The 20,847-nt window shown below is 45.9% G+C and overlaps 1 protein-coding gene across 1 annotated transcript in view; it reads left to right on the top strand.

Annotated features, from left to right (window-relative positions):
* The window catches only part of LOC147701284 (alpha-tectorin-like), a 550,081-nt gene that overhangs the window by 207,977 nt on the left and 321,257 nt on the right, over positions 1 to 20,847 (top strand). The window lies entirely within an intron of this gene.

Below are 20,847 nucleotides of genomic sequence, written 5' to 3'. Positions count from 1 at the left end.
TTGGAGAAGGATACCTCCTAGGTGAGACACATCATCAGACCCCCATAACACATAGTAGGTAGGTGTAATACATGTATGCATGTGTCTAATGTGACCCCTTTCTCTTCCAGGCGACAGTGCATATGCCCTCCGCTCATTCATACTCACCCCCTACCTCAACCCCTCCACACCCAGCCAAAGGAGGTATAACCGGGCCCACATACGCACCAGGAATGTTGTTGAACGGACCTTTGGCATCTGGAAAAGTAGATTCAGATGCCTGCACAAGAGTGGAGGTGCAAGGCAGTATACCCCTATCACCTGCTGCAAGATCATAGCTGTATGTGCAATGTTACACAACCTTGCGGTCAAGAAGGGCACTGAGGTGGAGTTGTCTGACTACGAGGACTATGACGACGACGAAGCTGTGCCACTGACACAGCCAGCTGGGGTGTGTACGCCAAGTGATGGCAGATACAGACGTGAGGAGATCACTGAGAACTATTTCTGACTGAGTACAGATGCAAAGACAGCTAAATGTTGCTTGGAAAAAAAATGTATTAATAGTGATGCACCACAGTTACAGCACTGATGTGCATCAAAAAATGGAGATTGTAAACTCAAATAAAGTCCAGGGTTCTGGTTTGCTCATCCCCCCTTGCCAGGCTATTTTTTGGCCCGCTTTCCAGACCCACTGGGGTGTCCCTCGGCCCCCTCCGAATGCCCAGCAGCATCAGCGGATCGCCTGGTGCTCCTCCTTGGCTCTGATGCAGCGCTGGCCGGGCTGCTGCGGCTGCTGCTGTCTCCAGCATCACCCAGGTCCAGGGCAGGATTGGAGGCGGCGTTTGATATTAACATGGCCTCCATGGCCGTGGTGATCCTGGCCATCCCCCTGGTGAGCTCAGCCGTATGCTGACTGAGCACAGACTCTTGATTTGAGCTGCGATGGCACAGCTGTGCGGTCGCCGCTGCAAGGCGGGCCATGGCCCGGTTGAGCACCCGGGCATCCCTCCTGCGCGCAACCTCATGCTCCTCCTGCCTGGCAGTTGAGTGGGTGATGGCAGTGGTCAGCCTGCCCAACCCTGCTGCCACCTCCTTGTTGCTGTCCACAACAGCCTGGAAACCCTTCACCAACTCCCCCATCTGCATGTTGTGCTGCAGGAGCTGGCGTTGGCAGGCCATGGTGGATCTGGCCTGTTGGCGCTGGATTTTTACCATCTGGCCCTCCAGGCCCAGGAACACACTGCCCTCCCGTGCTGGTGCAGCAGTGGTGGTGGTGGTGGCACGGCGTCTGGCACTGCTGCCTCCGGCCTGCTGAGTGGGCTGGGGTGCCACTGGTGGTGGTGTGGTGCTGGCCGGTCCCAGAGCCCCTGCTCCCAGGACAGGTTGGACGGGTGGCAAGGCCACGGTTGTGGCAGGAGCTGGTGTCGGCGGAATGGTCTGCCTTGTAGGGGAGTTGTCTGGTGAAAATTGCAAGGGGGGTGTGCTGGACAGTACTGGGGAGTGCACTGCCTGGAAATCAATCACCAGGACTCCCTCCATTCCAAGCCCTGGGGTGTCTCCTTCCTCATCCTCATCCTCCTCCTCCTGGCCAGCCTGGCTGGTGCTCGGCCCTGCGACTGCAGTGTTTGATGTTGATGCTCCCTCTGCTGTCACAGTGGTGCCGCCTAATGGTGCCCCTAGGTACAAAGAAGCATTTGTAAACTGAGTGCCGATGTATTACAGTCAGTACAATTATGGCATTCCACATGTCCTTGCATCTCCTTACACCGTGTCACACTGTTTCCTGTCTTGTGATTCTGCACTGACATATTTGGCTAACTTCTGCTGACTACATGTACCATGATGCTTGTCTCTTGTATGTTGGTGACAGTACAGTGCTGGTGTTTGCCTATGCATTGTGTCTCATGGGGAGGTGTCTGGTAGGGTGTGTCATGATGCGCATGCTTCTTACCTGTAGCTGTGGCTCTCGCAGAGCTGTCCAGGGTCCCGATTCCTACAATGCTCTCCCTCTCGATGGTGCTGGAGACAATTTCCTCCAGCTCGGTGAGGGGTGGCGCCGGGTTCTTGCCTCCTCCGGTGTGTCCAGCCTGCCTTTGGATGTCAGACAGCTTCCTCTTCGTGAGGCTGCGGAGGTCGTAAAACCTTTTCTTAAGTTCCTCAATGGACCTGGGGGTGACACCAGCAGCATTGACCTTCTGGGCGATGTCGGCCCACATTCTCCTCTTGGTGCTGTCTGGCACGTTGAGGGACAGCTTGCCAAACAGCTGGCGGTGCACCCTCACCACCTCCTCAACCAGCACCTGGAGTTCGGTGGTGGTGAACTTGGGCTTCCTCTTTTGGGAGGACTTCTGGCTTCCTGCCTGATCTGCCATTTTCTGCTGTTCAGTCTGCAACCTCCTTCTCCCACTGCTGCTAACTGTGTGTTGGGCTCAGGCAGGCTTTCCAGAAACTTCTAGAAACTTCTTAATTAGCTGCACCTGCCAGGGTTGCCACTCCCTGTTTGGGTGGGGGAGGGGGAGCCACCTCATTGGCTGAATCGCCTATTGCCGAATCGGCTTTTACCGAATCGGTAAAATCCGATTCGGTAAAATCGGATTCGGTGTTATCCGATTCGGTAAAAGCCGAATCGGTTCATTCAATGCATTCCTATGGGCTTTTTCGCCATGGGTCTATGATTGCCGATTCGGATTTTACCGATTCGGCTTTTGCCGAATCGGTATTCGCCGATTCGGGAATATCCGATTCGGTGGTAGCCGAATCGGTGTTTTCCGATTCGTTGTTGGCCGATTCGGTAATTTCCGATTCGGCCCGAGCAGAATCGGAACGTACCGAATCTCATTACCGATGCCGGCCGATTCGGTATTCATTCGGTATTTTTTTCCTACATCTCGTTTTCCGATTTCAGAATACCGATTCGGCCCGCCTCGGTATTTTGAAATCGGAAAATCGCGTTTACCTACATCGGGCCCATAGTTCTTTAAGGGGCAGGGGGTGTAGTCTGTAGGCTAAAATCTTGTGAAGGTCTGCGCGGCCTACGGCCTGCGTAAAATGGTGTTTAGGGTTGTGCACAGTATGCAGCAGGCATAGGGACTCATGAAAGTCTCTTTTTGCCAGTGACTCCAAGTCCAGTTCCCGCGAACGCGCGCGTACTTGTCTTCTGATCGCTTTTTTAATGGCAGTGTTATTGACGTGTTCGGGGTCCCAAGACTCGGTGACAAGATTGAGAAGGTCCTTTGCCACATTAAGGGTGGCCGACCAGGGATTCCCAGATTCCGTGAAGATGTGTTTCAGAACTGCCTTGAGTGTGTTCTTGTGTGCCGCTATTGTGAGGAAGTAGTATTTACTTTGGGTGGCCATCTCTTCCAGATTTTGTTGGTTGAGCAAGAATTCTAGGCGCACGAGGGTGTTTCTGGTGCACCTTGGTAGGTGGAACAATCTCTTGTAAGCTCTGCAATGGATTTTTTCTAGGTCCTTGTTGAGTTTACCCGGGAACGCTTGTTGAGCATAATTGAGGGCCGGCATTAGCTTAGCTTTGAGTACTCTTTGGATAGCTGTTGTAGATGGACTATATAAAGAAGCTTGTAACTTGCGGAGGGCGTAGGTGATGGTTTTTCCTTTGCCTTGGATTTTCTTTAAGTGGGCGCCAGAAAGCCCCGACTCTTGGTAGCAGATGCCCAAGTAGGTGTATCGCTGTGTGGTTTCCTAGGAGAGATGACCAAGCCTCCATCTTGCTGATTTTTTCTTAGGATAGTGTCCGAAGATGATTATTTTTGTCTTGGAAGGATTTGCTACCAGCCTGTTTTTGTTGTTATATGCTGCCAGGGCCGTCAGCGCCTTTTGTAGCCCAATTTTAGTGTGATCCAGGAGTACCAAATCATCAGCATATTGCATGAATTGGATTTTGGTCCCTCCAATCTTTGGGGTTGCTAAGGCTGCCCCAGCCAAGGCCCTCTCCATGTCCGCTGTATATAGGTTGAACAGCAGTGGGGCCAAAACGCACCCTTGTTTTAGGCCTCGATCTGTGTCAATCTTCGCAGATGCGGAGTCCCTCGAGAGTTTGATTCTCACCCACGTTTTTTGGTACAAAGATTGGATCGCTCTTAGCAGGGATGGGTTGATGTTCAATTGAGCCAGCTTTCTCCACAGAATGGCGCGATCTACCCCATCAAACGCTGCCGAGTAGTCAATGAAGCAGACAAATAGGGGGGACTTTTGCGCGACCGCGCTTGGTGGACCAAGAAAGAAAGTGCGGTGATGTTATCTACCATGGCAGACCCAGGTCTAAATCCGGTTTGGCAGAATGGGAGAAGGCCTTCTTCGCTCGTCCAATCTGCGAGGTCCCTCAGGATGGCACTAGCGTAGGCTTTGCCCTCGATGTCCAGGAGGGCAATCATGCGGTAGTTTGATGGATCTGTTTTGGGGCCTTTCTTGTGAATTGGGTGTAAGAGCGAGCCTCTCCATGAGTCTGGCACATCCCCCAAGAGCCAACATTCAGCGTACAGGTGGGTCAAATTTTCGGACTAAAATTCAATGTTCGCTTTAAATAGGTGACCAGGAAGGCCGTTAGGACCCGGTGCGCCATTTTGCCTGATGTTTATTAGAATTTTAGACACTCACAGTTTTCCGGGGGGGCCTTCTTTTCGGTGACGGAGTCTGGGTCATCCCTTGCTATGGGTGCATCATTTAGCTGGTTAACAGATCCGTCTTCGTTGTAAAGTGCTTTTACATGGGCAACCCAGATAGAGGCTTCGAGGGAGTTTTCTCTGTGGTTTATATCTCGTCCGAGATTGCTTAGGTAACTCCAGAACTCTTGCGATTTCACGGGACTCAGCAGGTCGAAGATTTTCAGCCATTGTGCTTCACAGTGGTCTCGTTTTGCAGCCCACACCTTCTTGGAATGGCTTTTTGCAGCTTCTTGTAATTGTTTTTTATTTAGGCTTGTGCCGGTTTTACGGAAGGCTTTTCGTTTCGTGTTCAGTTGTTTGGCACTTTTTTTGATTGCTTCATTATATCCATATGCGGTTGGAGGGTGCCAATGGGTTGTTCTATCTGTGTCCCCATGAAGTGTCGCCGCCAGGGTCCCGGTTATACCATTCCATGTTGCTATCGCGCCCTTCTTCTGTTCCCTCGGTGGCCAGCCTACTCACAAGTTTGCCTAGTTGTTAAATGTAGTAGTTGCAGCCTGCCCCCATTTAATTCTTCTGGGCAGCTTTGTCAAGTTCTTTGCCGTCAGCTGCTCCAATACATTCTAGCCTGTGGCGTGTTTTCACTGTTAAGTTCAGCGTGATTGTTAAGGCAGCATGATCACTGTCGCTACGCGGATGAACTGAGTAGTCTGACATTAGGGGTTGCAATTTATCACTTAAGATAATATAGTCAATCGTCGTTTGGTTGTTGTACGTAGGTCCGACAAAGGCTCCTGGGCTGTTCTTTAGATGAACTGAGTGCGCTGTTGCCAGTTTGTAGGATTTTAATAGGTCGTTCAGTGCATTAGTAGCCCCAGACTGATGACTTTGTGTGGTTAAGACCCGTATGTTGTGAATGTTGAGGTCACCGAGGATAATCCATTCTAGTGAAGGAAATTGGAGCAATAAGGACTCTAGGTGGTTTGTTAGTGTGGGCGAGTTGGCTGTAGGCCCATGTGAATTATGATAAATATTGATTAGTAAAATTGAGAAATTTCCGTTAATCGAGTGGCGGCCTTTCAGGATGCCCGCCTGAAGGGTGTCTGGAAGATTGTTTATTTCCCTGAATTCCAGTTTCAACGAATGCTTTATGTAGACGCATGTCCCCCCTGATGGGCTTCCAAAAATGTTGGTCTTTTTTGCTGGTTTGCCATATTCTGCATATCCTTTTAGTGAGAGAGGGTTGATCAGCCAGGATTCTTGTATACAGATTATATCCGCCTCCTCCATAAATTTCACCGCAGCTTGGTTTTGTAACAGCTTTTTGAGCCCTGCAACGTTCCAGGTCATGATTTTCGAGCTCTTGGAAGTCTGGATTTTATTTAAGAATTTCGCTTGCTCGTTGGTCGTGCATTGATAGAGTTGGCCTGTGTCTTCAGGGCAATGCCTGTTAGGAGCTGGGGTTTAATGCTAGCGGCAGCCAAGACCAGTCTTTGCTCGCACACCCCCTTGTTATGCATAAACATTTGCCTAGGCTCTGGTTGGTTGTTATCTTGATTGGGATTCCTTTTTTTTTTTTTTTTTTTATTGATTCAGTTCAAAGTCATGTATACAAAAGAAAAGCACAAATATTCAACATACATAGAGATAAGGAATCACGAAGTGGTTTTAACATCAAATATATACAATCTAGGCATTATCTTTATGTTATCTAATAACAAACAATCACTGCTGATCCAAATAATCTATTAAAGTCTGCCAAATTTTGTACCCTCTTCTCTTTTTCCTAATTGATTTAATGCGATAGAGATTAAACTCCAAGTTAAAGATATTATAAAATTTTGCTCGCCACATTTCATATGTAGGTGCCTCGGGTTTTAACCACATTGATAATATACAAAGGCGAGCTCCAGCCATGGCCATGAATATAACAAATCTATTCTCTTGGTAACCTAGAAACAATTCATTGTCATTCGATAAAACAAAAATAATCATCTCTCTAGAAATTTTTACATCGCATTTAGTAATATGTGCTAAAAAGAGTTCTATAGAAATAAAAAAAAGGTTTTAATATAAGGCAGTCTGAAAATATATGTATAATATCTGCCAAATCACATTGACACCTATAACATTTCCCGTTATATGCATTACTCCATTTTGACATTTTAAGTGGTGTGTGATAAAGATTAAATAAAGTTTTATAATGTTGAGAATATAAATTGGCAGAAAGAATAATTTTATCAGCCATGAATATTGATTCTTGAAATGGTACTACTGATGTGCCTAGTCTCGTGCACCATTTTGATGCCTGTTGATCCATATCATCCTGATGTAAGTTTAACAGACAATTGTAAATGGTCCCTATCCGTGTTGGTTTTTTTAATATTTCCATAAATTCATTGAAACATAATGGTACAATATGTGGGTGTGTATGGAAAAAATTCCTTATTTGCAAATACTTAAGGAAGTCATGTTTCGACAGGCTAAATTGGTCTCTTAACTCCTGAAATGAGGCAATAATGCCGTTTTTAACCATGTCACCCATAACTGTTATACCCTTCTCCCGCCAGAGGCCCATAATACGATCCCTGAAGATTACCGGGAGAAGTTCTATAGAATTACACGGAGTATAAAAGTTAATACGGCCCAGTGAGATGAGCTTCCGAATAGAACGCCATCCTTTGAAAGCAGACCATATAAGTTTGAATCTAGTTCTTTTATAATAGCTGGGTTCTGTGAAGCGAAGTAGCGTTTGACAAGATTGTGGACCTAATAAAAGAGAGAAAATATCAGGGCTTTCACATGGGGGTGGAGTTCCGCTGATTGAAAAATATTTTACATTTTGAATAAGGCATGACAAATAATAGAGTACGAAGTTTGGGACTCCCCAGCCCCCCCTTAAGATTGGTAAAGTCATATATTTAGATGCTCTCCGTGTTGCTTTCCCACTCCATAAGAATCGATCAGTTATAGTTTGCAATTTTTTCAGTTCTAATGTGGGTATTTCCAGTGGTATTGCTCGAAAATAATATAAAACTTTCGGAAGGATAGTCATCTTTAAAACATTGCGTCTCCCTACTAACGATAAATGCAGACACTCTATTTTATCAAGTTGGTTTTTTACTGACGCTAATATATCTGCCCAATTTGATGAGACTAACTGTTGTGGCATCAGTCTAATTTTAATACCTAAATATCTAGCCTCTATAGTGACCCTGCTGTCATTAATGCATAGGCATGGTGAGCATATGACCTGGGTTTTTTGGCTATTGAGTTTGTATCCGGATACATTGCCAAACATGCCTGTCAGATTTTCTATTTCAATTAATGCGGATTCCGGATCAGAGGTTACCACTGCAATATCGTCAGCATAAGCTAACACCTTTACATCGCCTCCTGGTAGAACCATGGGTTGAATTTGTTGAGATAACATTAATGCCTTTAACAAGGGTTCTATATAGATAGCAAATAATAAGGGTGAACAGGGACACCCCTGTGGTGTGCCCCGCGTGATATTAACTGCCTTAGATTCTTGTCCAGATATAGAGATCTTGGCCCTCGGGTGCCTATACATAATTTGTAGTGAAGATATAAGTCGTAAACCAAATCCCATTTTCCCCATGACTACCCATAAAAATACCCAAGACACACGGTCAAATGCTTTTTCAGCATCTAAAAGCACCAATCCGACGTCTTTGTGTTGTGTAGTAGCATAGTCTAGTGTAGCAATAACCCGGTGTATATGGTTAATAGTACCACGTTCAGGAAGAAAGCCATGTTGTTGTAGAGAAACTAGAGTTGGGACAATTTGGCTCAGTTGATTAGCAAAAATTTTGGAATATATTTTTGCGTCCGCATTTATAAGGGAGATGGGGCGGTACGACCCAGGCAAATGCGGAGGTTTATCTTTTTTATGAAATATAACTATGCTAGCATCTTCCCATGATAGTGGAGGATGGCCCTTTTAAGCTTCAAGAAAAGTTGCAAGCATATCTGTTTTAATTATAGGGAATCTTGATTGGGGTTCCATTGATTAAGCCTGTGTTTGTGCTGCCTTTGGACCCCTGAAGGATGGACGCCGCATTTGGCGCTTGGATAGAGGGGGCGTTCGAGAGTGAGTGCCCCCAGCAGGCTGTTCCAGGCTTTCCGGCTTAAAATGCGGGAAATTAGTTTTTAGAATTAGGGGGTATTTTTGTACGGGCTTAGGCTTTATTTTTATACCCCAGCTTTCCAGTAACGTTTGTTGACTTTTCAGTACCTCGGCCATGTTTGAGCTCTTGAAGGTTAGCTGCGTAGTTTCGTTTTTCTCCTCAGGGTCTGGCGGCAGAAACGAGATAGTCTCAATGTCAGTGGTTTTTGTCCCTTCCAGCCCTGGGATGTTTGCGTAAAGTGTTAGGAGGTTGCTGCGATTGAGGATGTCCCACTTTTCCTGTGAAACGTAGTCGGGATACAGCATTATTTTCCGGTCCTGGGATTGTGTATGATTTAGTTGGCTAGCAGAGTCTGCGTCCTTCCACTTTTTTGCCTGGGCGCCAAGTGAAAGTAACAATGGAGATTTTTAGTGCCAAACCGCATAAAGTCTGCCTCCCCCTTCTAAATGCTGTGAAGCGTGTTAAGTTAATGCTGTTAGTTAAGCTTAAATTGCTACTGAACTGAGTGGTGAACGTATAAGTGTTATCTGTATCAAATTCCAACTAAGGTTTTCGTGTTCCGTGCTATTGGAAAACCATTGAAAAACATTACTTCTCTTATCGTTTGCTGCAATACGATAAGAGAAGTAATGTTTTTTAATGGTTTAATGGTTAATGGGGGAGGCAGACTTTATGCGGTTCGGCAGTAAAAACCTCCATTGTTACTTTCACAGATGTAACCCCTGATGAAGGCGAAGCTTCGCTGAAATGCATTGGGTCAGCATAAAAATCATTAATTTGCACGTTTTCTGAAAGCAACAGAACATTGAAACTAATCAATTTGAAAAAGGATGTGAATACAACATCGTGATTACATGAAACAAATTACTATAAGCAACTACCAAGCAATTTAGCAAAGCATCTTTATTTATGGAATTCAGCTGGAAACACAGCATATATCCTAGTGCCTGGGGAGACAGACCAAGAATATTGGCACTGCAACCAGTTTTGATTTTAGTAACACCCATGAGTAGGGAGTGATTCCCAGGAGCACAGGACACCTGAATAAGCTTTGATCTAAACTATGCAGTGCACGACTAAAATTATATCGGATATGAAGTATTTGTCAGAGCAGTTGGGGAGGAGAGAAAATTATTTGTGCAAACATTGACTACAATAGAAGCTATTGACTTCTAGCTGAGGAAGAGACAGGTGAGGTCTGGAATGGGAGGACAAGGGGGAAGGGGATGGAAGTGGGGCATAGGAAGGCAGAAGTTCGGGGGTTAGAGAGGAGGGTGAGGTGGAGAAGGTATGCTGGCTGGGTGTAGTGAGTGTACGGGGGCTGGAAACAAAGACGAAAAGGATGGTAGCCCAGGTTGGCGGTTATAGAAAGTATAAGGTTTGCCAGGCTAGGGGAAGGGGGAGGTTGTCATAGGGGGATGTTGGTTCTAGCAGCAGTTCAGGAATGTTGGGGTAAAGAGAAATGAAAGAGGCTTGCCCAGGATTCATAAAAAAGGGAGAGGGGGAAGGGGGTGGGGGGGAAGCATAAGGTGGAAAAGACACTGTGAGAGCTGGGTAGTCAAGATGTTGGAAAGATGGATTGTATAGGGGGTGGTTAACATGGTGAAGGGGGAGATTTCTGCAGAATTCCAGGTTGGTAAAGGAGTACATATGAGAGAGCAAGCCATTGGCTGAGAGGGAGTGTTGAGGGTAGTATCCTCGATGGGGAAGGTGAGATTGGGGGAGGGGAGACAGGGGTGAAGGAGGGAAACGGGACTGCCAAGGGGACGGCTGTGCCCCAAGGGAGGACTGCAAGCAGGTGTTCCGGTGAATAAGAGGTGGCTAGAAATAATTGAGGGAGGAGTTAGGGGAGGAGCCTGGAGGGATAGGAGTGCCAGGTATGGAGAGCAGGGACGGAAATAGGTGGTCAAAAAAGGGAGAGAAAAGTGTCTTTGGCTTGGATCAGGACTTTGCCCTTGTTGTAAAGTGAGAGTGAGTGAGCCATCGAAACAAGCCGAAGGGGAGATTTTTAGTTGGTGCCCATGTGGCATTGAGGAGGAGGAAGTAACATTTAGGGAGTTGTTGAAAATGGTAGTCCAGTAGGAGATGTTGTGGGTGAAGAACATGAGATCGGTTTCGAGCCTCCCATAACGACCACTATGGTATTGGTCAACGAAAAGGGAATTGGGATATTGTTCAATAGTGTTGTTTTTGAACCCTTTTGCTGATGCTTTGGACAAATTGGGGGGCGGGGGGGGGTGATTTTGAAACAGTTGGTTCCAGCCTTCACTCGTTTGGATGACATATTTGTAAGATGGGTAGGGTGAAGTGAAGGAGATGTAGGAGAAGAAGATGGCGCTAAAAATGAGGTGAAAGCGAGTAGAAGCAGAAGGAGGAGATGGAACATTATTCAGGAGTAATTAAATAATCAAGGTGTGTCTTGTACGAGGAAAATGATGCAGAAAGAGGGACTAGCGAGAGAGAAGTTTGTTATTTCTTGGCCATAGCACTGTGAAGGTAGTAAATGTTTACACTGTTAATGTCCACCAGTTCGGGCTGGTTTCTTTGATCCTTACTATCCCCTTTCGGACTTAGCCCCGCTCTCGGTTAAGGCTGCTAATAAACAGTTAATGCCTGGCAGTGCAAGCTGTTTTATTTTGAAGCTGCTCCTAAGCTTCAGACCAGCCTCTTTCTTGTCTCGGGCTTCTAAGCGCATTAATGCATACTCTGATGCTAGTGACTGTAGTAAGCCCCATGCAGCACTTTCATTTTAATGTGGTCCACGCCCCTTTCTTCTGTAGCGGCGGGTGTAAAGAAAGGGGCGAGGCCCCATTACAGGGAAAACGTGGTATGGGGCGCTTTTTACATATAAGAAAAACATTTGTTAAGCAGGCAAGCAGCACAGCGCATGCAGAAGTGCAGCGCTGTGCAGGGGGCTTTTTTCAAACATAGAAAGCAGCGTCCATTATAGGGCACGGCACTTTCAGAAAACAAGGTAGGTTACGAAGTAAACTGCTTTTGTCTGCTCACATCACCATCTGAAGGCTACAACAAAGTGAATTGGGTGATTAAATCTATCTAATGTTGGTCAGAACACAGCTCTCTTTGCGCCCTTTAACCCCTCTGAATGTCACCATGCCTGAACATTCGGAAGGAGTGCCTTAACTGCGGCACTACACTTAGAACGTTCACAACGCCTCAAGTCAAGTCAAGTCGAGTCAAGAGATTTATATAGCGCGCTACATACCCAGAGGGTCTCAAGGCGCTTGAAGAAGGGTGGGGAATTACTTCTCGAATATTCACGTTTTAAGTTGCTTTCTGAATGCTAGGTGGTTCTGAGTAAGGCGAAGGTGAGTGGGAAGTGAGTTCCAGGTTTTAGCTGCCAGGTAGGAGAAGGATCTCCCTCCCATGGTGGTTTTGTTGATGCGAGGTACAGTGGCAAGGGCTTGGTTTGAGGATCGTAGCTGGCGGGAGGGGGTGTAGAAGGACAGTCGTGTGTTGAGGCATTCGGGTCCAATTTCGTAAAGTGCTTTGTGTGAGTGGGTTAGGAGACGGAAAGTAATCCTCTTATTGATGGGGAGCCAGTGGAGGTTTTTCAGGTGCCCAGAGATGTGTTCTTTACGCGGGATGTCTAATATGAGCCTGGCTGAAGCGTTCTGGATGCGTTGGAGTTTTTTCTGGAGTTTTGCGGTGGTACCGGCGTATAGGGTGTTCCGTACTCATCTCCATCCTGGATTTCTCCCAAGTACTGGAGATTGTCTACCAAGACATGCTTCCTGTTTGTCTCTCTGCTGAAGAACCGCTAAAGAAAAACAAGCATTTGCAATGCAATAGGATTTGCATTTACGCACGACCTATTACATTGCAAATGGGAGTGCGGGCGGGTGGGGCAGGGGGGCAAAACGGCACGGACAACGGGCGTGCAGGCAGGTTGCTGGCGGGGGGGTGAGAAGGCACGGACAATGGGAGTGCAGGGGAGGGGGCGAAGGCACAGGCAATGGAAGTGCGGGCGGGAGCGGGCGAAAAGGCACGGACAACGGGACGGGAGTACAGACAACGGGAGTGCAGGCAGGGGAGAGAAGGCACGGACAACGGGAGTGGGGAGGTGGGGGGAGAAGGCACGGGCAACAGGAGTGTAAGTGATAGGGGGCGAGAAGGCACGGACAACGGGAGTGTGGAAGGGGGAGGAGAAGGCACGAGCAGTAAGAGAGCATCATTAAAGAAAATAGTGCTCACAATTTAAATAACACATACCGTGCAACACTTGCAGTAAAGGGGCCAGTAGCAAGGGAAGGATACAAATAAAGACATGGCAGTCATAAGGAGGGACTAACAAGCCTATAAACCAATCGGAAGGCAGCATTTAGGAACGAAAAAGACACGAGCCAATGGAAAATATTGGTGGGGGAGTGGGCGGGGTTTCCCTCCCGTACTGAAGTACCCCACATCTTCCGAGGTTCAACCTAAAAAGGGCGGCTGGAGTAATTTCATTCCACTACTAGGTGGCACTATTGGGCTGTTGCCTTACCTTGACTTATAGAAGTGCCACCCTTTTAAGGATTCAAAGCGGGAAAGGGTTTCCTTCTTGATTGCCTGAGAAAAGGAGGACTCCTCCAAGTAGGCAAATGTGTCACACTGCTCTTAATAGTACACATGATAGGTGTCATTTTTTCTTTTTAAGGGGTCCCCACTTAGAAGGACAAATCCACAAACGGCGAAACCTTGTTTGCAATCCTGCAGCTTGTTATTGAAGATGAAGATTAATACAGAAGTTAACAGCACAGCACCAGAAGTCTCTATACAGGAAAGAGAAAAGAGCCATTCGAGGATACGTAAATGTAGATACAGAAAAAGCTCCAATTGCAGGAAGCAATCATTAGATATAACAATTTTGCATGTGAGGGAAGAGCATGATGAAAAACATGAGAACAAAGGTGTAGCGAAGAAACCATCACTTGAAAATGCTTCTTTACTGTGGATAAGTGATCTCCAAATAAGCATGGACCTTTAACTCCAAAGCCTCTCCACTACCACCAACATCTGATGTGTCATTTCTAATGAGATAGACTATTTCATATAGCTAGGTACCACACATGTCAGTATATGAGGCATTATCTCTTCTAAGTCTGATTTTTCACTCACTACGATGTTTGTGACACCATAATCATTTGAGATGAATGCTTCTTCAGAGTGGCTGAGCCAGTGGAAATGTCTTCCCTGCCAAGGAATGTCTCTTTCATTCACGTGCTTCCTCCTTGGGTTGGTGTCAACAAAGGGTGTCTCTCATGGAGATTGCTGCTTCTGCCCTCTCTGTCTCTTGCATCTTTTCAGGAGATGTTTGCTCATGCCTAACCCACAGAAGTGATCTGTACTTGCTAGGCGTCCTTCCATATTCTAAGGGACATTTCAAAGTCTGATTTCTATGCCTTGCTTCTCATGCCTTGCTTCGCCAAACATCTCCCTCAGCCACAGACTGTTCAAAGCGGACAAAGTTGCCAGATTCACATTACAAAGAAAACAGGGTACAAATAATCCAACTTGGATCTACCAAAGAAATTATCCAACCAGAAATGAGGGAAAACTAACAAAATGCTAATTAAACGAAAAAAAACTTTGGTCTTTAAATCTAACTTCATGGTAGCTAGGTACTGCTGCTCCCAGGTTCAGTAAGAGGGTAATACACTGGGGAAGGAGCCTCTCACCACTGCAACAGTCTAGTTTCTAGTTAAAGAATGGCTCATTCTCATAGATTTACCTGTACTTCACCCAGGGCTGCAATGGCATGAACAACCGGCTACACAACAAAAGGTAAGTTAAGACAGGCAGTACCAAAATAACATTTGAATCAATAAGCCACTTAGTAACATCGTCAAAAAATGTCTCAAAAGGAATAGTATTCCAAGTATTCTATGTTTCAAATAAAGTCAGTTCAAATAGCTTTATTCGATTATTATGAATCATAAAAGTCTGCATATGTACAGACTATATAAAAAGTACAATAAAAAACAATTATGAAGAATTAACATATTCCCTTCCGTAACTATTAATATACCAGCAAGACTCAATCAATTTTAAAATTATCCCAACCTTCATCTGCACGATGTATGCATTTTATTGATTCTAAAAAAAACACCTACAAGAAATATACATTTTGGGTTCCATTTCATAGTTCATAGCGTTTTCGGATTGAGAGTGCTATTCTGATAAAACTAAGCACTGCACTACAAATTGCATCCGTAGATAATGATCTCAGATGATCAAAGCCCTCCATATAAGAACAAGGCCGAATCGCTTTCAGTAAGGGCTTTATAAAGCGTGCTCTAGGGACTACATACAATGAACAAAACAACAGAAAAGTGCATTTTTGTTTGTGCAGGTCATTGCATGGACGGGGGTTAGTCTCTCACACCAGCCAACCTCTTAATGATAGGCCACTAAAAAGTGCAATGTGCCAAGTCTTAATCTAGTCATCAGAAAACGCGATTGCACATGCAGGGTTAAAGACAGGTAAAATTGGTGATGACTTAGCATCCCACCATCCAACCTTCCCCGAACCTGTTTAGACGTACTTATTTCAATACAATATGCATTTTTAATAACCATTTTCCAGTTGTTATGAATGATTTGTGGGTTAATATAATATTCTTCTAGGCCAATCCTACAGAAGGTGTTCTTAACATATGATAGCACAGGGAGTTACATTGGATTATCCAAGTTCATACGTTCCCTAAGTATACTCCTAGAAAACATTGGGTCTTCTGAGGACCATATTTCCCCCCATAGGATGAGTGGGCCAATATTTATCATGTCTTGCCCATATTCCAGGTCCACCTCAGAATGGCAAAATAATGTTGGTGAGCTACTAGGAATCATTATTAATCTTTTTAAAAATGTATTCTCTAAAATCTGAATCTGGTAGCTCTTATGATAACCCCATACTCCAGCCCCAAAGGTAGCTATAGATAAACATTTTGATTTATATAAAGTTATCATCTCTGCTACCGGCTTGTGTCCTAATTTGCAAGCAAAGCAGAAAATCCCCTCTATTAATCTACTAGCCTGTTGGGCCCTTACCATAACAAGGTCATCCCAGTTCAATTTATTGTTAAAAACATTACCTAAGTAAATACAACTGGGCACCTTCTTGATAATTTTTCCCTTCACCATAAATGTCCTGGTTTTAGTTTTCTTTGGGTTGCAGACCATGACAAACGATTTGCTAAAATTTACTTTGAGATCCAGGGCTAACATAGGATCAGTGAAGGCGGTCAGGGCTTTTTGTAGGCTATTGGCCCTAGATTAGTGAGCCAGGTTGATTCCTCCCACTTAAGGGCTGCACACCAACCCACAAATGGAATTGATAAACAACATCGGTCGCAAGTGCTAACATCTAGGCAAGATCAGATTGCATATAACTGAAGAAACAATCAAATAGTTAAGCCTAGTAGTATTTCAGTAGAAGGACCCCGAAACATAGGAGCCCCAAATAGCCAATCTTGTGGTCAAAGATCTCCGAGTCCCTCATGCTCTAACTTACATTTACCCCCAGAAGCAACACCGTATATTGTGGTGTTGGCCAATGTTCCAACATTAGCACCTGGAGATATTGAGCACTGATCAACCTTGAGGAATAATCCCTTCTCTTCTTGAGTGCCAGAACAGGCATCAGCAATAGGTCTTCATTTGCAGAATTTAAAATGGCATGCCGTACAGGATGGGTGGGGAAATCTAATAAATAATTTCAGGGAGATTGTATTTTCTTGACCTTTAGATCTCCAGGCATAGTTAGGACCATATTAAATAGGGTGGAGAATTGCTTCGAAAGTATGGAGGGTATGTCTGTCCTGCCTTTGGGATTTTTCTACCAACCATTAAGAGCTAGCTGGCATACTGTTGAAGAGGGTAGACCTGTAGGAGCACAACTACACTTTCATTCTCCTCCCTAGTATCGTCCCAAACCGCTATGAGGCTTTGTGTCATCTGTCATCTTGCAAATATAGACTGACAAACACAGCCAGGAATAATCCTGGGGAAATTGTTATTTCAGTCACTATTTCAGAGACTGGTATAAAGGAATCAGATTGTATAGCGGCTATATCACCTATAAACGGTCATGATACCAGTTCATACTTTCACCGGCACCTGCACACTGAGAACGCAGGTGACATAAGGATGGATTCTAATACTGAAATAGATGATTTCATTGTTAATAATATTGCTGGCGAAGTGCCTTTGGCTGAGAGATCTAATGACAATGATATTGTTTATGAAGTACCTGGGGTTCAGAATATCACTATACGACCATTTAGGTTGATATCATGGAATATTGCAGGCATTTCCTCAAAATTAACAGATGAGGCCTGGCTGAAATACATGAAGACTTTTGTTATTATCTGTCTCCAAGAAACCTGGAGTCAGGTTGATGTCACTATTGATGGATATCGTGCATTAAGCAACCACGCAAACCCATCACCAGCAGGGAGCGCTAAGGGAGGTGTAGTTCATTTTTTTCCAGTTATGTATGATTTGATTAGGACAGAGAGCATAATAGAGTCCCACTGGTACCAGCTTATTTTAATTTTTAACTTAATTGATGATACAATTTTAATAATTAATTGGTACTGCAATATTTTTGACCCACATAATAATGAGGTCATCAATACACTCAAAGAGGAGATCGATAATGTAGCCATGAATGATCAACCTTTGTGTTAAATCTGGGTGGGGGATTTCAATTGCACCATTTGTCTATATAGCTCACACAAAGTGTGTGGGGTAGCTGACATAGAAAAACAATTTGTGTTTCATTTCAAACATACACCACAGGGTGAAGCACTGAATACCATCATCTTGGTAAATGATCTTAGTATGATGAATACCGTGGTTAGTAATCCCTCTGCGCAGATTCCAATCTATTGGGGGAGGTAGTGCGAGTACAATTGATTTTATGATAATATACGGTAAACACACTTGGTTTGTAGATAGCTTTGCTGTTGAACCAAACCCTGCTAGAGATTATAATCCTCTAATACCCTATCCATGTATGTCACAGCACAGAAAGTTAGAGGGGTTGAATGCCCATTAAAACACACCCATAATCAAGAGTGCATGTGTACACGCAGCGTGGGCGCGCAGGGGACGTGCCAATTGTGCGCCGATGGAGCGCCAAAGGCAAGCCCGTCTGAGCCCGTCCACACCTGGACCGCACCCAGCGCCAGAACCCCTGGCCCCCGCAGCTGCCAGCCAACCCACCGGACCTACGATGCAGCCACCCTCAATGCAGTCAACACAGGCCGGACCCCCGGCTGCCACCGAGCCACCCCAGGACGCACCCACGGACCCTTCACCTGCCAATCTTGCAAGTTCTCCGGCAACCGGACCTGCACCGCACCCGCCACGCCAAGCACTAGAACATCCACCTGAAGTGCACCCTGTTCAACACCCGCTCCGCCCACAGACACGCCATGGAACTCTGGAACCTCCTTGACTCCACATCCCCAGACGTCGCCTTCCTCACGGAAACATGGATAAACGCCTCCTCAGCTCCCGACATCGCCATCGCCATCCCGGAGGGATACAAGATCACCCGGAGGGACCGCGTCAACCAGACAGGAGGATGCATCGCCATCGTCCACAAGAACACCATCCGCATCACCACCAACTCCGACGACACCCTCACAACCGCCAAACACCTGCACTTCCAGACACACACATTACCCCAAGACCACCCTCAGAGGCACCCTCATCTACAGACCCCAGGGACCACGCACACAATTCAGCGAAGACATCGCCAACTTCATCAGCCCGCACGCCCTCCCCTCCGCTGACTACGTCCTCCTAGGGGACCTGAACTTCCCCCTGGAGAACAACAACGACCGCAACACCACCACCCTGCTGGACAACCTCGCCAACCTCGGACTCAAGCAACTGGTGGCCACCCCCACCCACTATGCCGGCCACACGCCTCCCCCGTTCAGATCAGAGGCCACCAAAGTCATCTGCGGCGTACCACAAGGATCTTCACTCAGCCCCACGTTGTTCAACATCTACATGAGCCCCCTCGCGGCCATCGCACGCCAACACAACCTCAACATCATCTCCTACGTCGACGACACCCAGCTGATCTTCTCCCTCACCAACGACCCTGACACCACCAGAACCAACCTACACGAAGGGATGAAAGACGTAGCCGAGTGGATGACGAACAACTGCCTGAAACTGAACTCAGATAAGATGGAAGTCCTCATCCTGGGATCATCACCCTCCGCCTAGGACGACTCCTGGTGGCCCCCTGCCCTCGGCAGCGCACCCAAACCAATGGACCACGCACGAAACCTGGGCTCCATCCTGGACTCCTCCCTCTCGATGACCAGACAAGTCAACGCCGTCTACGCATCATGCTTCAGCATCCTATGCATGCGGAAGATCTTCCGGTGGATCCCCACCAAAACCAGGAAGACGGTCACCCAGGCCCTCGTCACCAGCCGACTGGACTACGGGAACACCCTTTACGCCGGAACCACAGCCAAACTCCAGAAAAGACTCCAGCACATTCAGAACGCCTCAGCACAACTCATCATGGACATCCCCCGACACAGCCACATCTCCGGACACCTGAGATACCTGCACTAGCTCCCCATCAGCAAGAGAATCATGTTCCGACTCCTCACCCACGCTCACAAAGCTCTCCACAACCAAGGCCCCAGTTACCTCAACAACCGCCTGACCTTCTACACTCCCACCCGCCAACTCCGATCGACCACCCACGCCCTCGCCACCGTTCCTCGCATCCGAAGAGCCACAACGGGAGGAAGATCGTCTCCTACCTGGCTGCCAAGACGTGGAACTCCCTCCCCATCCACCTCCGACTGACCCAAGACCACCTCTCCTTCAGGAAGCAACTCAAGACCTGGCTATTCGAGCAGTAGAGGACCACCCAAGCGCCTTTGGACCCTCCGGGTGAGTAGCGCGCTATATAAATGCTTTGATTTATTGATTGATTAATTCCAGGAAAAACGAATTAAGAAGAACAGCCTGGGAGGACCTAGAGAGAGCCATCTCCCTTAAGGTCTCTAAGAGTTTTTGGGAGGGTATAAATCGTCGGCTCTTCACTAATGATGCTAGGAGCATGGATTCAACCATAAGAGGTGAAGTTTGGGAAGCCCATTTTCTAAAAATGTTTAACCCACGGGGCATACCAATAAAAAAACAAAGGGATGAGACAGTTATTAATTTAGAATCTGCTAATGAACTAAGTCTATCCCTTTCCCTAGTTCAGTATAAATATTAATAGAATTAGCAGTGCATTATCCACAGGTCGACAACGCAATCCACTCCACATCAGAGTCCTTTCTGAGCTGACACAAGAATCGTATCTGAGTCTACACAATAGAGGTTTTCGAAAATTTGTAATCACAGTTCCCTCTGAAGATATATATATTAGTGTCATAATATATGCTCCACATCAGAGTTCTTTCTGGGTCTACACATCAGAGTCCTTTCTGAGCTTACCAAGGAATCTTTTCTGAGTCTACACAACAGAGTTGTATATATATATTAGTGTCATAATGTATGCTCTACACATCCGGGTTCTTTCTGTCTTTCTTTCTGTCTAAATATCAGTTCTGTAGTTGATCCTCCGCATAGTTCTTTTCTGAGCTTACGAAAGAGTCTTTTTGAGTCCACACAACAGTCATCTCTGAATTTGTACATCAGAGTACTTCATCAGTCCACATATCACAGTTCTTTCTGAGTCTATTCATTAATGTCATATTTGAGGCTCAACGTCCGAGTGCTTTCTAAATCTAAACATAAGGACCTATACATCAAAGTTCTTTCTAAGCTTACACAATAGAGTATTTTCTGAGGATAAACAAACAATATAAATCTTTCCTAGCTTACACAACAGCCTATTTTCAGAAAGCACACATCAGAGTCCTTTCTGTATCTATGTTAGTGCCATAACTTATCCTCCACATAACAGCTCTGTCTGATTCCACTTATTAGCTTCACATTTGAGCCACAGCATCAGAGTTCTTTCTGAGTCTAAACCACATTGTAATATCTTAACCTAGACAATAAAGTTCTTTTTTAGCTTACACTATAGAATC

Source organism: Lissotriton vulgaris, chromosome 7, assembly GCF_964263255.1.
Source record: "Lissotriton vulgaris chromosome 7, aLisVul1.2, whole genome shotgun sequence".
In the NCBI taxonomy this organism is placed as follows: Eukaryota; Metazoa; Chordata; class Amphibia; order Caudata; family Salamandridae; genus Lissotriton; species Lissotriton vulgaris.
This window is presented reverse-complemented; position numbering and strand designations above follow the sequence as displayed.